Source organism: Podarcis bocagei (genome assembly GCF_964188305.1).
Source record: "Podarcis bocagei genome assembly, chromosome: 2".
Taxonomy (NCBI): domain Eukaryota; kingdom Metazoa; phylum Chordata; class Lepidosauria; order Squamata; family Lacertidae; genus Podarcis; species Podarcis bocagei.
The window spans coordinates 38,266,633-38,287,240 of NC_138126.1; the positions used below are offsets into that span (position 1 = coordinate 38,266,633).

General features: G+C 42.3%; 1 protein-coding gene across 5 annotated transcripts in view; it reads left to right on the plus strand.

The window, feature by feature from the left end:
* Positions 1 to 1,318: 1,318 nt before the first annotated feature.
* The window catches only part of LOC308581527 (contactin-4), a 527,693-nt gene continuing 508,403 nt past the window's right edge, over positions 1,319 to 20,608 (plus strand). For 2 of the 5 annotated variants that reach the window (XM_081184021.1, XM_081184022.1), the window contains exon 1: positions 1,320 to 2,236. The gene's annotated coding sequence lies outside the window, so the exon portion shown is untranslated. Of the gene's footprint in view, positions 2,237 to 2,548; positions 2,569 to 3,434; positions 3,451 to 20,608 lie in introns of those variants that run through there. The other 3 variants (XM_081184014.1, XM_081184019.1, XM_081184018.1) reach the window with 3 other exon arrangements.

The following is a 20,608-nucleotide window of genomic DNA, read 5'->3' on the forward strand; positions in this document are numbered from 1 at the left end:
CATTCAGGAGCAAGGATGTTTTGGGACCGGATGCATTCCTCCCCATCAAGGGTGCAAAGGCAGGAGCAGTTGCCATCAATTCACAATTATTTCTCTCCCTCTTGGTAGAGCAGGGATTGGTAGAGCTACTAGAACAGGGGTTATCCAACAGTGGTCCAAGGTCCAAACTGTGGTCTGCAAGCTTCATTCAGAAAGGCAGGTGCAGTGTGTTAGTCATATTGATTTTTTATTCTAATTCATTTCCATTATTATTATTATTATTATTATTATTATTATTATTATTATTATTATTATTATTAATATATACATTACCCAAACTGTATATGTATGTTGCACTTTATTGTGAAATACTACTGTTTGAGGCAGTTTCCCAAACCAGTTTCACACCAACTACAGCTTCATTCTTCCTCCAGATGTCACTGGGTTGCAATTGCCATTGTCCCTCACCAGTGGCCATGTCTTCTGAGGCTGATAGGAATCATAGAGTTGGAAGGGGCCCTGGGGATCATCAAGTCCTATTCCCTGCAACGCAGGAATATGCAGATGTCCCTTATGGGGACTGAACCTGCAACCTTGGTGTTATCAGCACCACACTCTAGCCAACTGAGCTATCCATCAGAGTCCAACATCATTTTGCTGGGATGGGAAAAGGTTGACCCTCCATAAGTTGGACTACAACCCGTATTTCCTGATCCTAGGGTCACATAGGCTGGGGCATACGTTGGGTGTCTAGCAACATATACAGAGGACCATAGGTTCCCTGACCCTGGCCTATTAAAGATATATGTTTAATATGCATAAAATGTAGTGTCTGGATGAATTGATGTAAAGGAAGACATGAAAGGGTTTGCATCTGCAAAGAGAAGTTTGCATTAGACAGGAGGTTAAACTCTAGGTATATGCCACAAGGAGAGTGTTTAAGGCTGATTGGTGACTCATCCTGGAAACAAGCTGAGAGCTCTCTCAACAGGACATAAAACCTGAGAACTCAGCATCTTCCTCAGTCTTTGGAGCCAGCAGCAGTAGAAATGAAGCTGGGCTATCCTGAAGAAGCAAGATGCTTGCACAGGATGTCTCTCTTGGATCAGAGAGAGTAAATCTACTGACATTTATTAAGGACCAAAAAGAAGGCGGCACTGCATTGTTTTAGAGCAATGTGCTATTTTGTATTTTGCAACTTTTATTTGCAACTATTTTAAGACTGTTCTGCAGTCTAAAGCTTCGAAGTCCGTTCTCCGGGTGGAGAGCTAATTCATTTCCGCTCTGCACAAGGTCCGGATCAGGGATTCCGTTTGCAACAACAACTCTGAACATGGCCTAGATAGAGTGGGTCCCAAACCTCCCAAGTCAGCAAGCAGCGGTGGTGTTGACTGCTGGTGCTCCTCAGCAGGAGCCCATCCGGAGGACTGGCGCTTGCGGGTTGATGCATCCAGGCTCGCCAGCTCGCCCGCGTGCATGTGTATGCAATCCATTCCCGCTCCATGAAAATCAATGATACTCTTGCTGCGCGGCGGCGGCGGCAGCGACAGAGGCTTCTCTTCCCCTCCAAAGGTCTAGTGAGATCTATGGGTTGCTTTTGCAGCCGGGATGCGCACGTGCCCGCACACATTTTCCCCTCCTTTAGCCACGCCCCTCAGAATCCCTCCTAGCTAAAAAGAACCTGTGCGGCTCTTTCTCCCTTCGCCCAATCTCTACTGCAGGGCAAGAGAAGGAGGGAAAGAAGAACGGAACCGGGTGAAGAAAAGGGGAGAGGAGAAAAAGAAGGAGAAGGTGGGGGAGGCGGAGCTAACACTGAAGCGGCTCGGATAGTTGGCAGACGCCGTGTTCTTCCTCGCCGTTCTTTTAATCTGCCTCTCCCTCACCCTCGCCGCCCCACCGGCAGCCGAGGAGTAGATTTGGGGAGGAGGAGGGTGGGGTTGGCTCTCGGCGACCGCCAACACCAGCAGCGCCGCCGCCGCCGCCGCCGCCACAGCGCTCCCAAATTCGCCTCCGTCCGGCATTCCGGCTCCTCAGCAGCCCTCGAGGCTTCGCACCCCGCAGCGGGAAAGCAGGACTCTCCGGGCGCGAGCGTAAAAATATAATAATAAAGCGCGGAAGGGAGAGAGAGAGAAGAGCCGCCTCAGCGCGCCGCTACCACCAGCGGCGGCAGCGGCTTGTCTTGCTTGCTTCCTTCGCCAGCCTGGGAGCTCTGCCCGCAGCCGCTCGGAGGAGCGTCTTGGCAGCTTCCCGCGTCAAGGTAAGGCTCGGGTTGGGCTGCGCGTCCCGGAGTGCAGCGCCGTGTTTGTTGTGAGGGGAAGGAGGAGGGGGCGCGCGGGCGGGTGTGGGGGAAAGAGCGGGAAAAGGCGCCTTTCTCTCTCTCTCTCTCTCTCGCTTCACAGTGGTGGGTCGCTGCTGCCTTTGAAGGGAAAGAGCAGGTGCTTCCACCAAAAAAAGGAGGGGGTTCGTTTGGGTATGTGGAGAAAGAGAAACAGTTCAAGGCAGCGTCTGCACCACCATCAATCCCACCCAGGCTGTCCTTTCCCCTCTCGTGCACAGCCTCTGCCTCCAGCTCTTTTTCTCTTAGCTCGGGCATGGATTCAGTCTTATTCTCGCGGGAGGTGGGTGGGTGGGCTCCGGGCTTCTCTTGGCATGCACAATTTTGGCCCTCGGATTTGAGCGACACTCTCCCCCACACTCCCCGAGTCAACAAGTTTTATTGGTGGCGCGAGGACCCGGGCGCTTCTAGTTCTCCTTCGAGCTGTGGAGGCTGGTGTTTTGCCAAACTGTCTGCTGGGTTTTGCAGTTTCGCCTGCAGCACTTCGGCTGCGTGGTCGGTTTGCTTTGAAGCCCCGTCGTGCAGAGCGTAGCGGCCCGTGATTTGCCTCCGTTCAAAAACAAAACAAAAAAAAACTTCCCGCGCGCTTACTTCAGAGTAATTTCCTTGCACGTCTGTCCGCGCCCTGCTCTGGGGTAAGACAGCGGATGCTGCAAGACCTGGGCTTTGTGAACCTGGCTGTAAAATTAGCTCCGCTGAACTCGGTGGGACTTGCTCAGAGTGGTAGAGCTTTGCATGCAGAAGGTCCCAGGTTCAAACCCTGGCATCTCCAGGTAGAGCAGGGAGGGAGGGAAAGAGACCTCTGCCTGAAACCTTGGGCGAGCAGCTGCCAGCCCGTGTTTTCATTACTGAGGTAGATGGACCGGTGTATGCTCTGATTCTGAGCAAATATGCAGGACTGGAGTGTGGAAGAAGGTGGAGTGGCTGAGATTGCCACCCAAACAGAGTTTGCATAAGGAGCGAGAGTGCTCTGGTAGGGAAGGGCTGCTGCCAAATAGATTTTCCTACTGAAATGGAGTGGGAAGGGGAAAACTATGGTATGCAAAATTACGACTCCCCCCCCCTCCTCCCATGAAAAGAAGTAGTGATGGTGCGACAGGGTACTGATGGGCATCAGACTCGATCCTTCTTCCTATGTGAGTCTATCTTCCGCACAATTCCCACTCAGGGTTTACCCAGAGGAGTACAGATACGGAGATTAACTTTGCTAGATAGCAGTTATCTTTTCCAGTCACCTTTGCAGAGAGACAGCAAACAGGCGATATGTATCAGCCCCTCGTTCTTGTCTTTTAACAAATGGAATGAGCAAAAAGGAGAGAGTCTGGGCAGTGGTGTGGTGGATCCTGGGATAAACAGACGTTTGGATGATAAAACCCTGGTCAGGTTTTGCCTGAGCTCCTATTAGTACTCCAGTGTTGGTCCAGAGATGTTCAATTATATCTTTGGAAGCAGAAACAAGCAAACACAAAAGCAACTGATGTCTTGCAGGAATGGGAAGCTGGGTGTTACAAGCAGCAAGTTAACAGCTCTTCCACTGCACACCCTCCTCCAGTGTCGAATACAAGGAACTAGTTTCCTTTTATTTACTATGCAAATTAAAAGATTGGGTCTTACTGTATGTAGGTTGAAATATGCCCAGGAAAAGGATAAGAAAAGTGATACAGGTGTGTGTGTGTGTGTGTGTGTGTGTGTGTGTGTGTGTGTGGTTGTTTGTGCATGTACACACATGTAGAGTACAACTATTGGGTTAATCTTGTGTAAATTCTTGGGACAACTTTTACGGATGCAAACAAGTGTTCCTTTTTCCAGTTTTCAAATTCTGTCTTCCCAAGGGTGGTTGTTAGCTTTCTGTGTTGCGAGCAACATAATGCAGCATGTTGTGTCACTTACCCAGACAGAAATGACTTGCTCAGTAAACTACAAATGAAATGATGCTGCTTGCATAACAAGTGAGGCTAGTTAGTTACATACTGATTTTCATTTAAGGTAAATGAAAGCAGGATAGCTGTCACTGTGTTTGTGGTTATTTGTGCTCTGTAGGGAAGGAGATACTAAAATCCGAGAGATCTATCATTCAAAAATAATGAAAATATATTTTATTTATATTTATTCTCCCCTCCCCCCACCCACCCGACTAAGCTACTTTTTGAAATGTGTTTAAAATGATCTATATAAATCCATACATCATTTTTGGTTTTTGTGTTTTTTAAGGTTGTTATAGATTTTGTGTTAAAACTTCTGTACTGCCTTAATGAAATTATTACTTTTAGAATAATAAATGATGCTGTTGAAAGTGCTAGGTTGAGTGTGAATCAAAAACTACAAACATTTCACTGCTTGGGACCCTGAACACACTAAATTAGAAATAATTACCGCTTCTTCTCCAGGGACCAACTTTTGAGCAGGGGTGAAGGTGGACATACATTTTTAAGTGGGTTGGGATGGAAGTAGTTTGGAAACAGCTCTGCTGCATTTTGAGGCATTTGTTTCCATCTCACTCTTTATAGGCTGAACTGCGCAGTTTAGAATCTCTGCCTGTGCCTGTGTTAATTTATGGGCAATCATTGCTTGAAGTTGTGTATTTCCATAGTATCTCTCTTGCCTTGTGGATGCAAGTTACAAAACCATTTCTGTTTGACAGTAGTTGAATGCCACCATCTGGATTCATTCCTAATATTAGGGGATCATATGAGCAACACTACTGCATGTTTTTCTTTAAAAAAACAACAACCCAGCAGCTGCTGTGGTTTATCTGAGGGTACTTCTATAACTGAAATAGGCTGTAAGCCACAGCTGGTAAGGAAAGAATAAGTTGACACACACCCAGTCAACAAGGTTTGACATGAGTGTTATAACGCCGAGGTGATAATTATGGCTGCTGTAGACAAACAGTTCGTTGTAAGCAAGTTCCATTGAAATTAGTGGCCACACATGTGTAGTGTCTAAAATTGGAATGCAATGGTGGTTACTGCCACTTGTGGAAATAAGTAAGACTGTTTCTGTGCCTCCTCAAACCACAAGTGCTGTTTCCCTTACCAGTGGTTAGAATTGTGTCGTGCAAACTGAAAATGTGAAATCGCAAGGCATATTTATAAGCTGTTAAAACAATTTAGATGATAAAATAGTTGTCAGTTGCATGGTACACACAGGCCAAGTACAGTGTGCTGTCAATTGTGTGCTGTCAGAATTCTGCATGATGCATCTTTCACTTCTGGTATGAATAGCTTTACTGGGTCATTGATCTGGTTTCTGACTATAACCATATTCAGATGCTTTTCTGTAGGTGTTAACATCATAGATTAGAAAACTTGGTTCCATTTTGCAGTTAAAGTTGTCAGGAATATCTAAACCTGCTATTCATTGGCATAGATACCCTTAGTATCCTAATAGCTGTTCATTCCCCACCACCACCACGTTTTCCCATAATCTCATATATATTGCACTGCAGGAAATGTATGTCTCCTTATGTATAACCCTTTGCCTTCTCATTGTAATCTTTCAAGCTTGGCCATACAGCTTGTCACGATATTCCTAAATATAACCTCTTATATCTTCTACAGAACTACTTGGGAACATAAAAAGAGTTCTAGTACATCAGACCAAAGATCCATCTAGTTCAACATCCCTCTTCCATAGAGCCCTACCAGAAGCCTCCGGGAATCCCTTTCTCTTTAATAGACAATGATTTTGTTCTCTTGCAGCATGTGGCGTCTGTCTGAGTGTATGCTAATATTCTACCTGTACTCTAAGCATTTTATAGTATAATGGAAGACCTGATGCTTAGCCAATTAAAAGACTCTCATTGACTTTGCCATGGCCTAAGCACTGAATTCATAGGAAGCTATCCAGTATAACATTTGCAATGTGGACAAAATTACTTTCTAGCTTGACTGATGTTGGGAAATAATGCATTGCTGGTAGCTTAAAATAGTCGGAAGAAGTGCTTGCTAGTGCTCTTTAACCTTTTTCAGGCCTGTGGACAAATTGAGCAAGGCTCTTTGGGCCTTGGGCAGGAATACTGAGCAGTGTTCCCCTCCCCCAACTGGTAGAAGCACTATGTCTGCTTCTTGATAAGATATCAGTCTTTTAAATTTTATTTCTGGAAGACAGAAAGAATGAGGTCGTCTAAGTTAAAGATAAGCACAGAAGTGTAGCAAAATCAGTTCATTCTAAAGGATGGATCAATCTATGATTTCAAGTTCAATTTTAAAAATTCAGATTTCAATTCAGAATTATTACTTTTTAGTAATGTGAGCTTATCAGCATTTTAGTGTTATCCCTGGGTTTCATCCTAAAATAATATGACTGCAGTACACAAGCTTTTTCTGCAGGAAATTGTTAGCCAGCATCCTTAATATCAATTGGATATAAATGAATTTGAGGACTTTACAATAGCCCCTCTAATTTCCTCACTTCTCATGTGCTGCATTAGCCTCAATTTCACTGTGTTTATTATCCTGTGGGCTTAAACTGTTCTATGATGGTTAAGGATGATGCCACTACTAAATGCAGCTAGAGCTTGATTCTTATATGGGCCCTATAATTTATATCTGTTTCCAGTGAGTATAAACACATTATATTGTACAGGATTGGAGAAATGGAAGGATAAAGGTACATTAGTGCTAGAGGTGCACACCCTTCTACATAATACAACAATTACTTCTGCTGTTTAGTAGTCATATCACACTTCTAATATGCAACATGCTTTACAGTTTTTCATTCTCTTTGCCCTAACATAATCCTTGGAAGTATGTACAATATTCCCATTTTATGACTGTGGAACTGTGACCGAGAAAATAATTTGCTCAGGGCCATGGCAGGGTAATGATTCAGACCCACATTTCACAGAACCAAATACAGTGGTATAAATCTGGCATACTGCACTGACTCTCATTTATTGCTGGTGTACACATTTTGTTTATGCACTTAACTTTATTTACATGTATCACCCTCCTTACTTACTTGTGTGTGTATGTGGGTCTATTCAGATATGTTTCATGGGACCAGTGTTGCTACACATGCCATTTCTGTAGCCAATAATTGCCACAAGGCAGTAAAAGATACCATATTAATCAGATGAGGGGTGGCTATCCTGAGTGCATTTTTACATGGGGTTTCATTCATTCTCCATTAATCCCATAAACCAGAGTTAAAATTGCATGTATCCCAAAACTGTTGCTTGAGTTCCACAGTTGCTCAGGTGAATTAACTAGTGGTGTGTAGCAAGAAGTCTTGCCATGCAACCACCCCTTGTGTTTTCCTCTTCCCACTTCTTGCTAAGAACATTTTCCAAAAGTGTTAAGAATATCCCTTACTACATCCCCTTGGGTTGTTGTTGTTTAGTCGTTTAGTCGCGTCCGACTCTTCGTGACCACATGGACAAGAGCACGCCAGGCACTCCTGTCTTCCACTGCCTCCCGCAGTTTGGTCAGACTCATGTTTGTAGCTTCGAGAACACTGTCCAACCATCTCGTCCTCTGTCGTGCCATTCTTCTTGTGCCCTCAATCTTTCCCAACATCAGGGTCTTTTCCAGGGAGTCTTCTCTTCTCATGAGAACCCCCTTGGGTTATGCTTATGTAATCACTCCTTTTGTCATAACTGTTCTGGTTGAGTCTAGCCTTCTGGCTGAAAGCAGGAATTGTAATGCATACCTTTTGTACCTATGAAGCAGAAGAGGAGAGCATGGCTGAAGTACATGCCTTGTCCTTTTTGGAGAAAATAACTGCAATTGGTAACTCGCCAGCCACATGTTCACAAGCAGCTTGGCCACATGCCTCTTTGCTGTTCTACATTTGGAGCCTGCTTCCAACAAATGTCCATTGGGTGATGTCAGTCCATGTGTATCTCTGTGCACCTACCCTCATAGCTGAATAGAGAAGAGTGTAGATTTTGTGTCTTGTGTGCTCCGCTTTGGAGGCTATCTGTTGAAGCTAATAAATATGTAAGATCACATGCCTAAAATACAAGGCTTTTGCTTTGATTCATTTATCTTTTTTAGCCCAAGTCTCATTAGCTCTCTTAGTCAATAATGCCACGTTTACAATTAAGATATAGATCTGGATCCAGAATTTTTGCATTTATAAAACTGTGCCTCCCTACATTCTCCTCATTGCATCTCTCTGTGTTCCCCAAAAAGCCTCTTCTGAGAGTCAGGGGCCTGGTGCTTGGAAGGAGAAAGTGGGAGTAAGTATAGGCAGCTTCTCTAGCATGACTGTCTCCACAACACTCATGTTAAGTTTTCGTTTCTGACACCACTTAACTGGGATGGGGTTGTTGGTCATACTGAAGTTAAGCTGACCTACTCTAGCTCATGGGTCACCAGTATGGCAGGTGCACACCCACTCACAGAGGCTTTCTTTGGCAACTGCAGTGTGCCTTCTATGGCACTCTTCCTTCTGCAAAAATTAGCCTTGAAATAGAGTATTCTATTGCACCCAGTGGGGACGACAGAGAATGAGATGGTTGGATGGTGTTCTTGAAGCTACCAGCATGAGTTTGATCAAACTGCGGGAGGCAGTGGAGGACAGAAGTGCCTGGCGTGCTCTGGTCCATGGGGTCACGAAGAGTCGGACACGACTAAACGACTAAACAACAACAACAACATTGCACCCAGTAGAATAGTTTACAGCGTGTGTGTGTGTATGCCCGCAACAGCTTTTTCTTTTTACAAATGTGCCCATGGGCCCCAAATGATTGTAAACCATTGCTCTAGTCCAGGGGTTGGCAACCTGTGGTCCATGGGCTACCAGCGGCCCGCAGGGGTTGTTTAAAGGACCCACAAGCCGCCCCCGAATCGAGCCACCCACTTGGCGAGTCCCCACACTCTGCACTAAACCGGTGCAATACGGAGCGGGGACACGTTCCCGCGGCGCTGGAAATCACGTCTGCGCAGACACGATCCGGCCCAGGCGAGGTAAATCTTGCTGACCCTTCTCTGGTCTGCTGAACGTGAAGATGCATATGAATCATTAATACTTTGAGTTGTAACTGGCTGTGTTCTACTCAGAGTAGACTCACTGAAATTAATGGCCCTAAGTTAGTCTGATAGTCTATTAACTTCAGTAGAACTGATGAAAATATACAAATATTTATACAAAAATAAAAATGCAGTGATACAAGACAGTATAAACAATATCCTTAAAAGCACACCATGCTGGCAGACAAAAATTCAGGGATAATCAACTAAAGAAAGGTGTGAAACTGACCATTCCATTTCTTCAAATGCCTGGGAGTAGTGTACATTTTATTTTTAGCTCTAAAATGGTAAGAGTCCAGGACAGACTATACCCATATATTCTTTTCCCCAAACATGTAATTCTGCTTTATAGCTTCCCACGTGCCTTTTTACTGTGTAGCAAAGCCTTCAAACTGTTGTCAGTTCTCAGTCCTGATTTCCAGTAATGCCTCCTCACCTAGGCCCTATCTAGGAAATGAAGGATTAAACTTCACATACAACTGAGATTTATAAGATATGAAGACAAGCTTTTTGTTTACTTGCATATTTTGTGATGGGCTCATGAAGTTAGAGGAGAAACCAGGAATTCCTTTATCAGAAAAGTTCCTGAGGAAAGTGTGGTAGGGAATGTGTTGGCCTTGTACACACGTAGCAGCAAACCATAGTTAAGGATTTAGTGTGAATGTATGGATACTGCCTGCTTTGCTCTTTCCTACTAATGTGCAGAAGAAGCAGATAGCAATCTTTAGCTTAGTGTTGTACCTAAACTGCAGATTGCGGAGGGCATTTTGCTGCAAAGAAACAACAGCTTGCTGTAGCAAGATTTATTCTTGGCTTATTAACCATAGTTTGTTTCAGCAAAACCAATCACAATATCTGCTGCAGAGATACCTGTTATCTCTGTGTACGTATACAGTTCTCACACATGTTTAATGGCCTTAATGTTAACTTATGGGGGTTGCATGTGGGAGATAGCAGGGTTTGCCCCCTCCGTGTGTGTGTGTGTGTGTGTTTACAAAAAAGTGGCCCTTTACAGTTTGTGTGCATGTCTGTGAGGGAGATTTTATTGGTCTGCTGTTTACCATGTTGCTTCTACAGCACAGATACTTGCAGTTCCATTCATATTTGATACTTTACAGAGTATATCCTTCTCCATTAGTTTTGCACTACATAAGAAAAGTCACATTCGGAGCTCTCTCAGGGGTTAACCTGGCAATCATACTTGAGATTACATTTTTGCTGAGAAAATGTCATAGCATCCCGAGATATGTTTTAGTGAATAAATAATCTGTGTGCTGTTTTTCAGAAGGTACTTTTTTCCCTGCAACACTGTGAGTAGCTGCAATTTGCACATTAAGAGTCTATTTGGTTTTATTTATAGGAATCCTTGTTTGTGGTATCTTGCATGCTATTTTTATGCAGTGAATTGCCTTGGCAGTATCTGTCTTAGGTACCACTGGTAAATATAAAACATGATAAACATCATATTTACTCTAGAGGAGTCTTATGAAAAATAATACAGTTGTAGTAGAGTAAGCAGAATATGCAGAACAGCCATATGGCACAATCTATGCATGCGTACTTGGAAATTAGTCCTGCTGTGTTCAGTGGGGCTTAGTTTTTGTTAAGTGTGTAAGGATTGCAGCCCTAGTCTCGCTGGTGTATGGATGGATAGGCACATCTCTGTATGCTTAAGTGTGTTTTGTTATAAGACTAACAATAATCCTAGAGGTATTAGAAACACTTCCCTCCAAATGTTGGTATTATATGCCATCTTCAGAAATCATTCATGTAGTGGACATCTCGGTACTCATAAACATCAGCAAGCAACAGGAAGTATATGAAATACACCAATGTCAAATTTTGACTGTAATTTAAGCTAATTGCCAGGAGTTTTACTTTGGGCATTCTTGATGGTATTTGTAGTGATAAATACAAATATGGACATAAATACTTTACCACTGGTAATTCATTGATTTGATTATCAACTCTGTTATTCTTAACTATTAAGTCTAATTCACCAATATATTAATTGCTTGTTGTCTGCATACTTTTGCTGTAAATGAAACAAGCACAGCCAATTTGCATGGCTCTTCTCTTTGACTCTTCTATAGTTCTGTTCTACTTTTCCTGAAATGGTAAGAACTAAATGCATTATTTCAGGGTGCAGTATTTCACCTGCACAAAATTGAGTGATTATTATCTTCTCCTGAGTCACTTGTTTTTCTTTACTTTGATTTTATGTTCTATGGTTTTGAAACTAGTTTTGCACCTGGTATTCCAATCTAAGTAAGAAACTTTTAATTTTAGTTCTCCCCACTATAGTGTTTGTAATTTCAGATTTTTTTTTATCATTAGCAGGTTTGACATTACTTGCTGCTTCCTCTAAGGCATTAAAGAAAAGAGATTTTTACTTGTTAAAGTTAATGAACAAATTAGGGTTACTCTGACTAAAACATAGTTGAATCAAGGTAATATTTGAATGCCAAGATAGGAAAAAATGGAAGACAACATTCATATGAGTTTGACTCATGTCAAATTTTGAATTTTGAGGCATTTATACTTCAGTATTATTTGTTTTTCAACCCATGCTAATTGCTGAAAGGCCCCACAATATACAGTGCTGCATATGAACTGTGAAAATGACAAATGCTTAGAATTGCCTAGAATGACAATTCACTTTCACATAGTCATGTGTAAGGTTGATCAGGTAGCTTGCAGTTGGTCAAAGCTAGGCACGTGTATTTATTTTTCAGTCAGTGTTATAGAAAACTCATTAGGTTTGTAGATAAGCACAAACCATTTTTTAAAACAGCAAAACAAAATTGTATACTATCATCTGCATTGTTCTGTTGACATCAGAATCTATAATAATCTAATACCTGTACTCCTAAAACTGCTGCCATTTATAAAAACCCTTTAAAGTCTTTGTGGTTTATTCTTAATATCCAGTCTATCAGGTTTTGACACCATACATTTGTACACAACCTGAAAAGTGTGTCGTTTTAGAATTGATGGTATGGTAAAGCCACAACAACCATCTCTCAAGGTTTACTAAATCATTCTTGAGGGATTCCAAAATGAATAAACATAACAGGATTGATGGTAGTTTCTAAAATTAGTTCTAGGCCTTCTCTTCCTCTGCTGCTTCCACTGGTACTTGTCCTTATCCTTTGAGAGCCCCCTGCTTCAGTCTGAAAATTATACAGCTTAGTTGTAGCTTTTTCTTTTCTTTTTTTGGGGAGGACGCGGCTAGGACTTGCAGATCGCATGGTCGGCGGTTCGAATCCCAGCGGCGGGGTGCACTCCCGTTGCTCGGTCCCAGCGCCTGCCAACCTAGCAGTTCGAAAGCACCCCCGGGTGCAAGTAGATAAATAGGGACCGCTTACTAGCGGGAAGGTAAACGGTGTTTCCGTGTGTGGCTCTGGCTCGCCAGAGTAGCTTCGTCACTCTGGAAGTGTCTGCGGACAGCGCTGGCTCCCGGCCTCTAGAGTGAGATGAGCGCACAACCCTAGAGTCTGTCAAGACTGGCCCGTACGGGCAGGGGTACCTTTACTTTACTTTAGTTGTAGCTTTACTACCACAGTCATAATTAGATTATTGAGTCAGCTGCTTAAAACATTGTATCATAGTGATGTGGCATGGATACCGCTGTTTCATAATATCTTTTCCTGGGGGTCCACAAGTTATGTCCAGGCTTGATAGGAAAGTAATAATAAACATTCTACTAGCCTGCAAGGAGCATCTGACCGTACAGAGTGCTGCCCTCTTTCTTCCAAGCAAGTGCTTCCTGCTACTATCACAGAATTAAGGAGAAAGACTAACAACACAGAGGGCATGGCCCTCAGTCCGTTCTGAAAATTAAGCAGCACATATAATCTCTGCAAGTTTGGTACAACTAGAGAACACCCACCCACTCCCTGAAAATTACCAAACTCGTAAACCCATAGCTCTGCAGGATTAAAATTCTCCCCTTCCCTTAACTCTCTGGTTCCATTGCCTTAGACCACCTTGCTGTTCTCTGTAGCCATCCTGACCAAAGTCTTTACTTGTACCAGAGCAGGCTAATAACTTCTATGAGTTTATTTATTTAGAAGGCTGAAATAGTACAAGGCAGCTGTGTTCAAAGTGCTTGGATGTGGATAGTTTGCAAACACAAATCAGGCAGATGTTATTGAATGAACAACTTGGCAGGTGTGAGCAGGATCCCAAGTAGAAATATTTAACAGCCACATGAGCTTCTTTGTGGAAACATAACCTGACCCATCTTAAGCTTGACTAAATCTGCATTTTAAGGCTTTTCTCCTTTGACCTCCACCTTCAGTTTATTCTATACTACTTCGCTAAATATGCACTTAAGCTTTCATACCTTAAAATGATATGCCAGCTTTCTTCCTTTTACGTTTAGCTGTAGTCTAGGTTTAACTGCAGTTGATGCTTAATGGCTCCAGCAGAGTTGAGAAGCTCTAAGTTGTTACATCTTTATTTCCTCAGGACTCTGCTTTCCATTTTTGGTGACTGTTGAGCAGATTTCAGCAGATAGTGCCACCAACTTCTGTTGCTGACTGATGCTTTATTGGTAAAAGCTTGTTTTTTTTAAAAAAATGAAAATGGCAGAGTTCAGTTGCTGTTTTACTCTCTCAGCTTCTCAAGTACATTTTTGAACATGAGTCAGCTGCTAGCTCATGGGGAAAAAAGTACTTGTTTAGTAGTTAACAGAAGAACACGCATTTTTTAAAAAAGAAGGGTTAAATGCATCAGATTTTAATAGGAGTGATCTTGTGTGGGTATCATTTAACTGCACAGCTACAGAATGCCCTCTGCTGAACATGTGTGCAAGTAAAGGAGTAAGAATCACTCTTAGCAGATTGTAGGAAGGCATTTTAAGCAGGATTTCAAACCAGGCCTTGAGGTATGCATACAAATTAGTTTTTTAAATAGATGCAGCAGATTGGTAATTTGAAAATGCAGGTCACTTTGAATTGCAACATTTTCCATTATTTTTAGCATTTTTGATTGGTTATTTTCATTATATAGCTATCCTTTACCATCCGGGAAAACTTTATTCTGTTTTATATTCAGCTGGATGTAGTTATTCAAGTTCTGTCTAAAAACAATGTTTCAGCTTTGGTTTTCATTTGAAATTAATGCAGCCAGTATTTGTGATTACATATATAATGCAGGTTGTCACTTGTTAACATATTAACAGACATACTGTAAATCTTACCACATTCCTTGCTGTTCTCCTCAGCTCTTCCTGTCTTCATAGAATTGTAGAGTTGGAAGGTTCCCTGAGGGTCATCTAGTCCAACCCCCTGTAATGCAGGAATCCTGCCCACAGTCATCCCTGTGTGGGCTCGAACCATCAACCTTCTGGTTAGCAGCTAGGTGCACTGACCCGTTGCGCCACCTGAGGGATAAAGACAAATCTTAACTGCCAACATGCACTTGAGCTGTGACCTCCAGAGATGAAAATGATTTCAGATGTTGTATAGAGTGGAGTAGAGCCATGATTTCCTAGATCCGATATGATTTTGATGTTTTAATTGGTTGCTACTAGGGTCTGTGGCTGTGTAAACTAAAGCTTGCACAGTCTCGTTTGGATTTAGAAGCAGGATTACCCAGCAGTGAAGTATTAGCAATGTATGTTGTTCTTTATGTGACTCTTGGGAATAAGGACACTTGACCAAATTAGCAATGAATGAGTGAGCCAATGAGTAGGTGTTATGATTTCCCTTTTCTCTCCTAAAATTTGGTAACCTTTAAAATGTTATCTAAAGGTATGGGGCAGACATGTTTTGTTGCAGCTGGGCCAGATGAAGGTGTGTTGTGCTGCTGCAGATGCACCACGGCGTTTCTGAGGAAGGATAAAGGATTTCACTGTCAATAGGGTCTATGTCAGGCTTCCATCTCAAAACACAATGACTCTTGCAAATAAGGAAGAGGTCTTTCTTCAGGCAAATAGCCGTCCAGGCTGAGCAGCAAACACAAGGTCCAGAATGCAAGACTTCAAGGTATATGAGCAAGGCAGGAGGTTCAGAAGTGATGAAGCTTTTGCCAAGCTTTTAAAGATGACAACTTATAGGTTCAGTTATAGGACTCTCTTGCTCTTTGAGCCTGCTGCGCACATATGCTCTGTTGGGGTGGATGCCTCTGATCCCACCTATGAAGGTGGCAATGGGATCTTGGTGACAAGGTTGTCTTCTGCCCCTTTGCCTCCAGCTCTGGCACTGTCACTTCCTGTCCAGGCCCTCACTGGCTGGTCAAGGTCTCTCTCCCTCACCCCTAAGACTGTTCACTCTGCAGGAAGGGCGGGGGGGGGGGGAGAGCTGGCAGTGCTGCTTCCTTCCTCTGTCATCTAGAGTTCCCTAGGTGCCCGCTTTCTGTTCTCCCATCTTCTGCTACTTCTGCTTTCTCCTCTTCTGTTTGGAACAGCCAAATCATGCCAGTTCTTAATGAAGCCAAGGTTCCCGTGATACCTATTGCTCTGGTGCTTTCAAAATGTGGCCATGATGAAGACATTGCTTGCAGAAATGGGTTTTTTTAAAGCAAGTCTTTGTTTACTCACATAATTGCCAGTATTTCAGTTTTTGGCTTTGCTCCGTATTCGCATGTTGGGTGTTGTCAGATGCTGCTAATTTTTCAATCCAGTCTTGTGGTGAGAACATTAAGTCAGAGTACATTTTGGTTATGGAGTAAGGAAAGGCAACTGTAAGCATTTATCGGAAACTTGGGTATTTCCTAAAATATAATCTCAGCCAGATGTCTTTTCTTAATGTGTCTGCTCAGCTTGATAAAGACTGATGTTTTAAAGCTTATGAGATAATACTCAAATCAAGAAGATAAGTATGAAAAAAAGAGATCTTCCAGAGATGACTGGGAATTTTTGTTGTTGCTTCTGCTTTCGGTGTTCCTCAACACCAGCTGCAGGGTTACCTGATACAAGCTCTGTCCAGCAAGCCACTAAGCTCCTGAATTGCAAACAGATGCCCATTCTATTGCCTGTGCCTAGGACAGTTTGTTTGCACATTACCTGTTTGATTCCTCCATACCTTAGTTTTTTTCCTTCTGATTGACTGATGATTCTTTGTTCCTGCTCCCATCTCTTAAATATCTCCCCTGCCTTTAAGTGGATCAGATAACCTCTAACTCTGCTTTCTCAGCTAACCATGGATTTGGTTTTCCTGTACTTCAAAAAGCTGCACTAATACCAGGTAAAATGTGTGGCACTGCCCAGAGCTCATTCATCTGAGAACGGTTTGACTGCTGAGACCCTCTGCTTCCATTGTGCAGCATTCTAATAAGTGAATGTTCCCTGTTCATATTTTATTCACATGTATCTGAAAATTAATGCACCCTCTTCATTTTTAAACTCAGAGGAATAACAAAGTTGGTGTCATGGTTAACACAGCGTGCCAAAGATTTATTTATAGAAGAAGAATATAGTATCTTGCAGTTTGAACACACAGGTACCAGGAAGGAAAAATACAGCCAAGCACATTTCATATAAAATTCCGGAAACATACTACTTTTGATAAAAGAATTGGTGAGGTGAGCTTAATATTTGATATGTCACTAGTAATTGCAGATGTAAGGTGAAAAACGAGTAGCCAGATACATCTGAGAATGAGGAGCAGTGTGCTTAAACTGACTTCATTGTATTCTCAAGTCAAGTGGAAAAACAAAACACAGGCCTGGAATCCTGCAAAGGTCAAACTAATTTTCAGTTGTATGACAATGGGTAATCTTGCTAGCAATGGAAAGATGATTGTAAAGTCTCCCTGGTTTCCTTCCTTTACTGCCATGATTTATTTTTCTGGTAATTTAGACTCCTTCAGACAACATTTTGCCATGTAATTTAGTTTGGCAGGATTCTTCTGCATAGTTGTCTGTAGTATGCTGATTGTTTTCTTTAACTATCAGATGACTTAGGCACTGAAAATGCTGTTAATGGAGATATTGATTCCTAATTGTTGCTCTAATGCAAAGCTTGGTTTTCACATCCATGTTAGGTAGTGAACAAAAGTATTTTACTCCACGATTTTAAGACATGAAAAACACATATTTTTGCAGTTAAATGGTACTGGTATTCTTTTCTGCTGCTTTCATCTGTTTAATACCTTTAGACATAGGTTTGGGGTGTTCCTGGTTCTGTCTTCGTCACTTGAGGCGCATGTGGCCTCAGTAGCTAGGAGTACCTTTTACCAGCTTTGGTTGGTAATACAGGTGTGGCTATTCCTGAACCAAGATAGCTTGGCCACTGTGATCTTGGCACAGGTCACCTCAAGACTGTCTTACTGCAGTGTATCCTAAGTGAGCCTTCCTTTAGGTCTAACCCAGTGAGTAGGATAGAATAATAGATTAATAAAGTAACACAACTGGAGAGAAAGAGAAAGAGAGTCCCAGCCCTACAGAGGCAATTTGATGAACATGAGTTGACGCTTGCTATGATTGAACTTAAAGAAAAACAGACGAATCTGAGGATTAGAGTTCACCTTTGGTGGACATGCCCAAGGATTAAGACACTCTGGGAGATGATTTATAACGAAATGAAAAAGGTATTTAAATATACCCTTTTGAAGAAACCAGAGGCCTTTCTCCTGGGCATGGTCGGCCAATTGGTGTTAAAGAAGGATAGAACTTTTTTTACGTATGCAACAATAGCAGCAAGAATACTCATCGTGAAGTATTGGAAGACACAAGATTTACCCACCCGGGAAGAATGGCAGATGAAGTTGATGGACTATATGGAACTGGCGGAAATGACTGGCAGAAATCCGAGACCAGGGAGAAGAGTCGGTGGAAGAAGACTGGAAAAAGTTTAAAGACTATTTATAGAAATACTGTAAAATTAATGAATGCTAGAAGAATGTTGGAATGAAGTTATATGGCTTTAGTAGAAATGTTATAAGGAATTAAGTATAAATAGATTAATAGAATATTAAAGGAAAAAATATGGTTAGAATGTGTTAAGATAATTATAGGATAGAAAACAGAGGAAGATGGAAAGGAATTGCTGAAACAATTAATAGAAGTGGAATACAAAAAGGGAGGTGTGAGGAGGTCGTTGAAATAAGTGAATGAAAGATAAGATATTGAAATTGTTTGATGTGTTTAAAATTGTTTTTGTTTTGTTTTGTCAGTTTAATGTGTGAGTGTTGTGTAGTGTTTGTGTATTGTATTGTGCAGTGGTGCCTCGCAAGACGAAAATAATCCGTTCCGCGAGTCTCTTCGTCTAGCGGTTTTTTCGTCTTGCGAAGCAACCCTATTAGCGGATTAGCGCTATTAGCGGTTTAGCGGATTAGCGGCTATTAAAGGCTTAGCGGCTTAGCGGCTAAAAGGCTATTAGCGGCTTAGAAAAAGGGGGGGGAAGCGGGGAAAAAAATCGGAACACTTGCAAGACCATAGGGAAATTCGTCTTGCGAAGCAGCTCAAAAACGGAAAACCCTTTCGTCTAGTGGGTTTTCCGTCTTGCGAGGCATTCGTCTTGCGGGGCACCACTGTTGTTCTTTTTGTATTGTTCTTTTCTTTTTGTGTAGTGTTTAAATTGTTGAAAAAGTAATAAATATTATTAAAAAACAAAACAAAGAAAAGTCATTCGTGTACTTCACTGCCCTTAGTAGAGTGTTAGCAAAAGTTTTTTTCTGCATCACAGAGAGTACAGTTTGTAGGCTGCATTGGAAATCATTTGCTAAGCAATAGCTTACCTACATATTATTAAGAATGCTTTACTGTACTGTGTAATATTCTAGACGTTTGTGCAAAATGTATCTGCATCCATCACTGTTGTAGAACCCTGGCAATTGGAAAAGTGCTGCAAGGAAAGGTAGCTCATGCAAGAAATTAAGGGATCCTAAGCTTCATTCACTTGACACTCTCATGTACATAGAATTAAAAGGAAGTGACACTATACTTTATAAGGATGTATCTCACATAGCCTGCAATACTAAAATGCTGTACTTGAAAATGGTTTAGTGGCGCATGTGCAAACCCCATTCATGAGAGTGCCTAGTCCCCATGCCTTCATTTAGACCAGGGGTAGTCAATCTTTTTATACCTACCGCCCACTAATGCATCTTTCTTGATGGTGAAATTTCCTTACCGCCCACCGGTGCTCAATGGAAGGAGGATTCAACTTGTGCTGTAGAACCCCCTACCGCCCACCTAGAATCCTGAAACGCCCACTAGTGGGCGGTAGGGACCAGGTTGACAACCCCTGATTTAGAGGAGAATTTAAGAAGCAAGCGTATAGCATGAGGCTTGGCAGTCATACATGTAAAAATGATCTTGGAATTGCAGCTGATCATAAACTGAACATGTTTTGACAGTGGTGTTTCTACCAAAAAAGATGGAGAGAGAAATGGTAGCATGATTTTAATAGAACTGCAGTTCCCAAGTCATAGGATGTAATGTGCTAGTCAGATCTTATCTGGAGTGTTGTATCAAGTTCTTGGCATCACGCTTCAAGAAGACTCTAAACAAATTGCAGCAGGTACAGATGAGGGCAGTGGTGAGATGTCACTTGATGTGGTTGAAATAAGTGGGTGAAATTAATGGTATTTGGTCAATGGAACCAATTGCCTTAGGGAGTGGGCGGATGGGCTCTCCCTCACTGCAGGTTTGCAAGCAGAGGCTGGACAATCATTTGTTTCAGATGCTGTAGCTCTGGGTGTCCTGCATCAGGAAGGGGTTAGAAGTCCCCAACCAAGTTTATGATCCTCAGAAATCAGCTTCAAGTGATTTATCTCCAATGCAAGGACCTCCAGGTCCAAGAAGAGATACCTGACTGTTAAGAACCAGGTTTTAGTTACAGATTTGGAGCTTGTTTAATCCATTTGGATTGAGAAGTAAGGGACTACTCTTCTCCCTTCAAGCTGACTGTTCTGTGATCTTTTGCTAATTTGTAATTAGTGTGATGTAAAAAACAGTCCTAAAGTTCAGAAGAGTAGGTGTTGCCCACTATTTTTATTTTCACCCCAGACAAGCTTCTATGTTTTCTTCTGCTTAGCTTAAAAGGTCTGCCTTGGTTCTCAAACACAATGTGGAGTACCCCCCCCCCTGGACTGCGCAAATAGCTCTTGTCTCTTGCTGAGTCTCCTGCTTCCTGTGGTTTGCTACTGCAGTTCTTGCAGGCAACAGGCAGGTACCACATGCCCTACAGGTTCATTCTAGTAAAAGAAAACAGTTCTGGCTCTTTGTTCAGAGGCACCTTGATAAACACACATGTATCTGTGAACCTAATGCATCCAGTTCTATATAAGAGAGGGTTGTGCAGTGATAACGGTATTAACAAGGAACATGCCTTGCAGGAATGAGAATTGGAATTGTTTTAATAGAT